Consider the following 10,019-nt stretch of genomic DNA (forward strand, 5'->3'; position numbering starts at 1 on the left):
ACCGTTGTAGCTTCACGAGCAATGTCTGGGACTCATCTGCTAAATGTCTCTGGATATATCAACCTCTGCTCTCTCCTGTTTTTTTTTTCTGGAATACGTGAATATTTACTTCAGCTTGGCGCCGTGTTCCGTCACGGTCACACACCTGTTTCGAATAAGTCAGCGCACAGGAACCCTTGTGTAGCGACTGGCTCACAGGGAGTCCCTGGCCACGTTCTCAGAACCTCCAGGGTTCAGTGGCTAAAGTATTCGCAAGCAACTATAACTTCGGAATACTTCAATCTGAGGTTGCCATCTGCTTTCAGGAGACCATATCATCCCCGTTCAGAAGCACAGCAAAGTATCGTCCCTTACGATCGCTTCCTGGTAGCTCTGACATACGTCATCATGAAGTATCCGCAGACCCCGGCAGTGAGACACGTTAACGCCAGGCACCCAGTCAGCCTGTACCCACTGCAAGCCGCCTACCGTCGAAACAGGTCCACAGCGGATGTCAAATTCCCTGACCCCACACTCATCTCTGGAACATCTGGTAGTTAATGATCCCGACATTAGATTCTCCATTTATTGACTATTTGCTCCGACTTCAGTACATAGTTCCAAAAGAATCCATCCTGAAAGTCCTAGAATTAGGGCTCCGCATCCCCGCAGTTCCTCACCCCGTATGTAGATTCATCGCTTCCCGAACAACAGACCACAATCAATAAGTCGGTCGTTCACACCTCTTCCACGGTCACCCTCAATATCGGCGCCTCGCAAGGCTGCCTTCTCAGCCCCTTACTACATTAACTGTACAATCACGGAGGTTTGTCGAGGTTCTGCTTCAAATCATTTTGTACATTTGCAGATGACACCACAGTAGTGGCCAGACCTGAAACAACGGCGAGACGGAGTACAGGATTGAGATAGAGAACCTAGTGCCATGGTGTCAATACAACAACCTCTGCCACAATGTCACAAAACGCGGGACCTGGTTATCGACTTCAAGCCTTGTCGGTATACCTGGTCGTGATGTGATCTTAAGATTCAGAGATTCAAGTTCCGGGGTGTAAATATCACCAAAGCCTTTTCCTGGTCCAGTAACGTGGACTTTTCTATGTCCAGGAAAGCACACCAGAGCTTCTACTTCCTCAGAAGGCCAAGGAAATTCGGTATGACATTCATGACCCTCACCAATTTTTTCGATGCACCATGGAGGCATCATATCCGGATGCATCACAGCTTGTCATTGCAACTGTTCTGCCCAAGACCTCAAGAAATCAGGGAGAGTTATGAACGTAGCCCAGTCCATCTCAAAAATCAGTCCCCACTCCTTTGACTCTGTTTACACTTCATGCTGCCCCGCCATATCAGTCAACATAATCAAGGACTCCTCCCACCCCGGTCATTTTCTCTTTTCCTCCTCCCGTCGGACACAATATACAAGAGCTTGAGAATACTTCCCACCAGACTGAATGGCAGCTTCTATCCCACTGTTGTGGGCCTCTTGAATGGACCTCTTTACGATAAGGATGAACTCTTGATCTCTCATTCCACTTCGTCATGGCTCAAGCATTTTTATATTTAACTGCAATGCACCTTCCCGGCAGCTGCAACGTTATATTCCGTATTCTGTGTTCTTTGTTTTGTTTTGTACTACCTCGATGCACTAATGTACGGAATGCTTTGTCTGGATAGCATGCCATCAGAAGTCTTTCACTCTATTTCGGTGCATGTAGCAATGATGAACCATTTACCAATTACAGGTTACTTTACACGCACACTGAAGCAAATGGACACCCGATTCTGTTGCATATCAGAGTTGTTATAACCACTTCCCATTTGTAAGCTATGATCTGTTTAATTTGCCTGTAATGGCAACATGTTGGGAATTTTTACGTTATTCTCCATTTGTCTTTCCGTCAACCGAGCGACATTTCCTCAGGGGCTCCATTTGTCCTCTCACAACTTACTTTTCCATCTGATACCGCCATATCTGTATTCATTCCGTTCAAATTCACTGCAGCTTTCTGCAATTTACTTCCCACACAATCTTGCGACATCGGTGAATTTTGCAATTCCACCTTCAAGTGATTGATCGTAGCAACTTCCATAAATTGTGTAAAGTTATCCCGGCACCGATCGCAGTGGCACTGCAGTTGTGGCAGCGACAGACAGCGTGAGAAACATGGAATGCTGGAATGGGAGGAAGGAAGCGGAAGAGAAAGAAACAGACACGGAGACAAACAAAGGGAAGGTAGAAGAAGAGAGAGACACCACCATACAATGATGAGAACACGTCGCACAGATGGAGAGCGTAAAGTGAGCGAACACAAACACATACACATACACAAACACACTTACTATACACAGACGCATGCGCGAACACACACTCACAAACGCGCACCCACACGCGAGCGCAAAGTGATAAAGAGGGCGAGAGAGACCGAGGGAGAGAGGGGGGAGCGGGGATGAGTGGAAAGTTACAAACTCCTCAGCCTCCAAATGTCCAGAGAAAACAATTCTATTCTTCCAACCGTTGCTTGCACCTAATACAGCTGATCCAAGCAGCAACCTAATAAACGTCCTCTGAACCATCTCCAAAACCTCTAAGTACCTTCTTGTAACGGGGAGACTGGAGTTCCATAAAATACTTCAAGTGCGGCTTCACAAAAATTTTATTCAGCTGCAATACTACTTTTTGACTCTTATGCACTCTGCCCCTATCAATGAAAGGAAGCAGGCCACAACGCCTTATTTCAACTTGCTTTGCCAGTTTCATGCTGTAATAAACCTGGACCCAATGATCTCTCTGTGTATAATGTTGAGGAATCCTGCGATCAAATGCAGGCTTAATTGCATAAAGACAGCAAGAGGACACATTAGAAGAGCACCGGGGATTTTTTGCTGGTTCCGCCCTGTGTCTCCTTGTCAGGAAGTCAACACTGTTGCTTGGGTAAAAGTCACACAGAGATTGGCAGTGTGCGAACTTCAGAGGGCGCCCTCACTCCGGAGAAAGGGACCGCAATTCAGAGGTTTGGATAGCTTCTCCGTGCTCAGATAGGTCGAGCCCACAATCTCAAACGAATCTTGTAAAGAGAACCGAATCGCAACACATAAAGGAAAGTTTCGTTATGCAGGCAGGTATTCCTGGTGCATTGCATTGAAAAAATATCCACATTCATCACGAGTTTTGTCGTCTTTCTCTCTTTTGCTTCACTGTCCCATGCGGATATTTACAAAAGCGATTTATCAGTCAGGAAGCATCTCTCGCTCTCTGCCTCACTATCCATGTATATCTCTCTTCATCTCTCCCACTCACACACGTTCCCTGACTCTGTAGCACACTCTCTTTCGTCCGCCGTCTCTTTCATTTCACACAGTCCCTTTCCATGTGCACATTCTACTACATTTTCAACCTACTAGGTTTGCCATGTTAATTCGTATGAATCGTCCAAATGCATGACGCCATTTCATTGGGGTACACCGTTAACGCTGCTTCCCCTTCCAAATACGCACACTAACTAACAGAGTACTTACAACAGCATCGTTATTTTATTTTCTTCCAGATTTTCCCAATTTGCCGAGGACAGCCTTCTTTTCCTTTACATTTCTTTTCTCTCATCTCTATCTCTCTCTCTCTCTCTCTCTCTCACACACACACACACACACACACACACACACACAAACACAGACCCCTACTTACACTCACTCCATCTTTCTCATTCTCTCTCACTCTTGACAATTGAATCCTCCTTCTGTAACTGCAAAGTTAGCCCATGTCTCCCTGCAGCGCATTTCGAATGGGGAACGAGGAAAATAACAAAATTTCATCCAGTCCTTCGCTGCGGTTCGTCGCGGATGTGGGGATAATTACGGGCTTAGAGACAAATGCAACCAGCAGGCATATTCCACCAGTCAGTCATTGAGCCCTCGGTGGGCTAAATTGACCCTATGCTTAGATTATTGTTCTTGTGATATCTTCGGCCTTAGTTAATCGTGCCGAGCCCTTCCCTTTACAATGAGCGAGAGTGATTCGTTCCCAACCCGATCTATGCAAGCAGAACCATTAACCGAAAAGATATCGACCATGTCCCACCTGGGCAAGTAGGCGTGTAGGTGAGTGTGATGGGTGGAGCAGGTCAGAACAGCGATTCGCATTCGCCGACCTCCCTCGCCACAGCAGCATCCGCCAAACAGTGGAAGAGAGAACATCTCGAAGGCTGATGGCAGTGATTCATGAGGAAGGAACCCAACTCGTCCTTTATCGACAAAATGCGGTTCATCGTCATCTGGATTGTGTGAGGAGCATGGTTGACAGATAATTGCGCAGTTGTCAGTTGATCTACCTTCTCAAACAGGGGTTAGACCTGAATTGTGAATACCCGCCAGACTAATATTGTCCCATTTGGAAATATTTTTCAGATGCGAGTCATGGAGATTCTGTCACTCAGACGATGCCCCCAGAAGTGAAGACAGAAGGAGACACGGTGATTTTCAGCTGCACCTATGATACTACAGCGAACTCCTACATTTTGTATTTATGCCGCCAAAGTTCAGACTCAAGACTTAAGTTCATACTAAACAAATATTCAGGAGGGTATGAAGATAAAGCTGATTTCGCGCAAACTCGCTTCTCTGTCGATCTTCAGAAGGCAAGAAAATTCACCAGTTTGACCATCTCATCGCTGCAACTAAGCGACCCTGCAGTTTATCACTGCGCCCTTCGGCCGCACAGTGGTGTAAACCAGTTAACCCCCCCGTAGAAGAACCCCACGTTCTGTGTAGAGCTCAAGTTTGTCCACTGAAGCTGGATCTATCTGCAACCCACGTGCTGTTTGTATTTTCCCGCCACCCTGAGAACTCTTCCCAAATTCTTGCATTTTCCTTCGCCTTCGGTCTGTGTAGCTTCCCCCGTGGCTCTCCATTACTCGCTTTTAAGTGTCTTTCAATGCTTGTCTTTGGATTCATAACCTCTGCTCCGTCCTTTTTCCTGCAGCATCTGAATGGGTACATCAGCTTGGCGCCGTATTCCTCTCCCGGTCACTGATCTATTTCCAAAACACTCATAGCCCTGGACCCGGGGGAAAACGACTGGTTAGGGTTAATCCCCTGCCGTGTTCTCCGTAACTCTGCATACTAGCTGGCGTGAGTATTCGCAGACATATTTATCCATTCCCTATTCCAATCTGAGGTTCCCACCTGCTTGAAGAAGACCACTATCATCCCGATGTCAAAGTAAATAAGGTAACGTGCCTTTACGATTGCCGGCCGGTGGCTCTGTCAGCCATAATCACGAGGGATTCGAGAAGCTGTCCTTGGCACACATCAGTTCCAGGCTCCCAGACAACATCTACCCACTGCAACCGCCGAAACAGTTCGACGGTGGTCGCCATATGCCTGACCCTGCACTCATCTCTGAAATATCAGGATAGCAAAGATGCACAATCGTATACCAATTTATTGATGGCAGCCCGGCCTTCAACACCATAATTTCAAACAAAAGAATATCCAAAATTTTGGTCCTACGTGTCTGCTTCTCCCTGCGACTTCGAAACTGGATCCTGACCAAGAGATCAGAATCAGTAAGGGGAGGTGACAACACCTCCTCTACGATCATCCTCAACACCGGAAGGATCATAGGGCGTTGGGACCTTCTGGGTCCTGCCCCTCTGCCATCAGATTTATGAACGGTGCATGAACCGATGAACACTGTCTCCTTCTTACTCCTCTGCAGTATTTTCGTGTTTTTGTTTGGAACTTCAAATAGCTTTTAAGTCTTGTACTGTACTGCTGCCGAAAGGCAACGAATTTCATAACACATGTTGGTGACAATAAACGTGATTCTGATTTTGATTCTCCCGGTACCTTCACAACATATTTTTCCATCTTATATATACGGACCTGTATTCATTCCGTTCAAATTAATTTGAGCCTCTTGCAACTTGTTCTCCTTAAAAATCTACGCCATCGGCGCATTCAGCAGCCAATCTTTCAAGTGGTTCAATGGAGCAATTTATGTAAATTGTGGACAAATATCCCAGTACCGATCCCTGTGGAACTGTAGTTGTTACAGCGAGAGACAGCGTGAGAAACAGAGCATCCCGGGATGAAAGGAGGGAATGGGAGAGAAAAAAAAACAGACATGGAGACAAACGGGAGAGACGAAGAAAGAGGTAGAGAGAGAGGGAGAGATTAAGAGAGAGATAGACCCCCACAGAGACTTCCACAGACACTCCCCTACACAGACGGAGAGGGTAGAGAACACACAACACAACGCACATACAAACAAAAGAACAAAGATAGGATGAGAGAGAGAGAGGGTTTTAGCGATAGCTGACGCTGTTCTATGCACCAATATGTCGACACCTCAAACATCAGCCAATCCCAGACCAGGAATATATCCCTGGGAACCCGCACAGAGATCAGCGCTCCTGACTTTTATTTCAGAAAAAGACAGTAGAGTACAGGAGGTATCGACAGAGTGAGAATCTAAAGCACATTTCATTCTGACAGGCCTGTTGGGTTCAGTTTTAAAATAAAATTTGATGTGCATGTGCGAACGCTCCCTCCGCCCACTATCGCCAATACACGCATAGAAAGAAGAAAAGAGGGAGCGAGAGGATAGTGATCGAAAGAGAAAAGAAGAGATGGAGAGCGAGAGGGAGAGGGTAAATTGAGAACCAAAGAGAGGAGCATATGAGCCACAGCTGACATTCATCTTCTGGCTCAATATGTCGATCCCTCAAAAACTAGCCAATTCTGTACCAGGAATCCGCTTCTCAGATTCCCAAACAGTGATGAGAGCTTATGATGCGAGTTTACTCTTTCATATCCGTCATCCTCTGTCAATAACTTGGCTATTTTTTAACGGATCTTCCAACTGTGCATGGATCCAATGGGCCTTAATCTTCCGGATCATCCTGCCACGAGGAACCATGCCGGAAGCTTCACTAAGGTCCATGCAGACAATATCCACTGCCCGACCTTCATCCTCATCTTCGTCACATCCTGAAAAAAAAAACAGTTGTTTGAAAGAATGACACGGCCCCCGCATAACGTAACGTTGACTGTCCTTAATAAGTCTATGCCTTTCCAGAGAAGGGCAAATCCTAATCCGAAGAATCTTTTCTCTTTATTTCCCGACCACTAATGTAAGGCTCACCGGCCTTTCATTTCCTGGTTTGTCTCTACTGCTCTTCTTATACTGAGAACAACATTGGTTATTCCTTGTGACTAAAGGAGATACACAGTTCTCTGTAAGTATTCCAATCATGTCCTTTCCTGACTCCCACACTCATCTCACTATCCGCCACGTCCCTCTTCTTTATGAATACTAATTCAATTGCCCTCGCAATAATATAACACATTTTCCCATTATTTTGCGTTTCTCTAACTCTCACATTCTTACTGCCATCAGAAACAACTATCAAAGACACCCACCGTTACATCCGCCGCCCGCATTTTGCAAAATCAGGCCATCTGGCTGTGCTGTTTCACCCTAATTTTAACAAATGAAGCAGAATAAGGAGCATCCGATACAGAAAGTAGTACATTGCTGGTCGATGGAAATATACGAGCTCCTATACGACTGCCTCAAGCCGACGTATTTATCCATGTTAAATATTTCAGTGGATTATCCAAATGAGTGTACCACTGTCGCCACAGACTTCAGCAGGAAGTGTTCAAAGGACTGCATAGCACCGAAGTCAACCGACTGTTCAACCCAACCGGAATCCATGGTAAACTGAGAGTTCCTCCCAAAGACGATATCGAGAACTGTGAAGTTTCAATCGGGTGATTTGACCTTCGTAAAGCTGTCACTGATGCTGGAGACAATACCAGATCAAACCTAGACCAGCCGTCATTTGCGGCAACGCTTGCATGTTATAACGGGCTATAAATGATGTCAGACTGTATAGTTGGTAGCAACGTATCCCTCCCCATTGATCTTAATGCATTCGATGCACCATGCGAACAGAATGTCAATGAAATGACACTACCTGCTTCGACAGACTCCGATGGACCTGTACCTACGATCACCCACATAGGCTTAAGATCAGCCTTACTAAAAGTCAACCCACAGAGAGCAACCGAAGCATGGGAGTCCCCAGCTGTGTCCTCAGTTGCTCTGCGGATCTGCTGGCGGGAGTATTTTCAGAAATCTTTCATCTGTTCCTATTCTATTCTGAGGATCTATCCGCTTTAAGAAGACCTCTATCATCCTTGCAACAGAAAAGCAAGGTAACGTGCGTCACTGACCCCTGCCCGGTGGCTTTGACATCCATCATAATGAAGTGTTTCGTGAAGTTGGACACTGCACGCATCAGCCCCTGTCTCCTAGACGACCTCGACACACTGGAAGTTGCCCACCACTGAAACATTACACGGCCGATGCCAACTCCCTGGTCTACAATGATCCCTGGAACATCTGCATAACACAGACACCAAAGCCAGACTTCAGTGTACTCTTGTAGCTTTTCGAGCAGCACTCCTCCACGACTATCCTCAAAACTGGTGCGCTGCAAGACTGCTTACTCGGTCCCTTCCCATACATCCTATGCATGATACCGCGCTGGTGTGCGGATCTCAACAATAGCAGAACGCAGTGCAGGAAGGTGATAGAGAACCTAGTGGCATGGTGTTAATACAATAATCTTTCCTCAATGTCAACAAAACAAAGGAACTGTTCTTTTACTTCAGGAAGCGGGGAGTAGTACACACCGATTTCTGTATCAACGATTCTTAGATGGAGATGGTTGAATGTTTCAAATTCCAAGGTGTAAATATCACCAACAAACAGTCTTGGAATTTGTCTTGGACCATCCACGGATGCGCTGCAGCCTAGAAATCATAGCAACAGCTGTACTTCCTCAGAAAGCATGTCCCTGATAACCTTTAACAACTCTGACAGATTCACAATATAAAGCCTCCTAGCTAAATGCATCGCAGCTTAGTATGGCAACTGCTCCGCCTAAGACCACAAGTCACTTCAGATGTTGTGAACGTTGCCCAGTCCATCACGAAAACCAACCTTTCCCATTGACCCCGTCAGCACTTCACTCTGCCTCTGGAAAGCAGTCAACATAATCAAGGGCTCCTCCCACTGTCGTCTCGAAATTAAGTTCTCACTTCTGTTCGCTGTAAACTAACACAGTGCCACGAGGTCGATTCAATAAAACGCGTTTATTAGCAGTGCACCGCTAAGGAGAGGTCGCTTCAGCACTCTGTAAGAGTCCCGTCCCGAGGTTTACCTGTCCAAAGGAGCAGACAGAAATGTATAAAGATATTGTCTCGCACACTTAATGCATGCGGCGCCGCGAGTTTCGGTAAGGCCGCAGAGAGCCCGAGACAGACATCGCACCTATTGTCCAGCATAATTGAGTTATCATCAAGAGATTCAAAGTCAGGTATCACCCCTCATTGTTTAGGACAAGCTTCCCACTCGTTGTTTTATTGCACCCAGTATTCCTGTTGTCTAGCATAACTGGTCTGAAACCAAGGTTCCGGACACAGTAATTAATACCTTATCCATTGAGTCGGCAGCTTGCGTGCTCTTGCTTGCGAGGTATTTTTCCATAAGCTACATGTATAGTCACAGTTTTTAACCCTTTACTTCCTCACCACTCTGGACAGTCTCTCTTCCCCACTTTCCCATTGGGTATAAAGTACAAAAACTTGAGAGCACCTACCACGGGATTCAAGAACTGCTTCTCTCCCGCTGTTATCGGACTCTTGAACGGACCACTCATACGCTGAGAGATGAACTCTTGATCTCCCAATTTACTTTCTCGTCGCACTTGCAATTTATTTGTCCACCATCTCGGCACTTTCCATGTAACAGCAACACGATATTCTGAATTCTGTTTCCGCTTTACCACCACGATGTAATTATGAATGGAATTACCGACCCCTCTTCATTTGATACGTCGCCCTACCCATCATGTCAGAATATTCCTGATCTTTCCACTTCTTTCATTCACCCTGAGACATGCCACAAAACACCGACGTTCCCTTGCTCAGACCACATGTACCGTGGG

The sequence above is a fragment of the Pristis pectinata genome, chromosome 12, assembly GCF_009764475.1.
Source record: "Pristis pectinata isolate sPriPec2 chromosome 12, sPriPec2.1.pri, whole genome shotgun sequence".
Taxonomy (NCBI): domain Eukaryota; kingdom Metazoa; phylum Chordata; class Chondrichthyes; order Rhinopristiformes; family Pristidae; genus Pristis; species Pristis pectinata.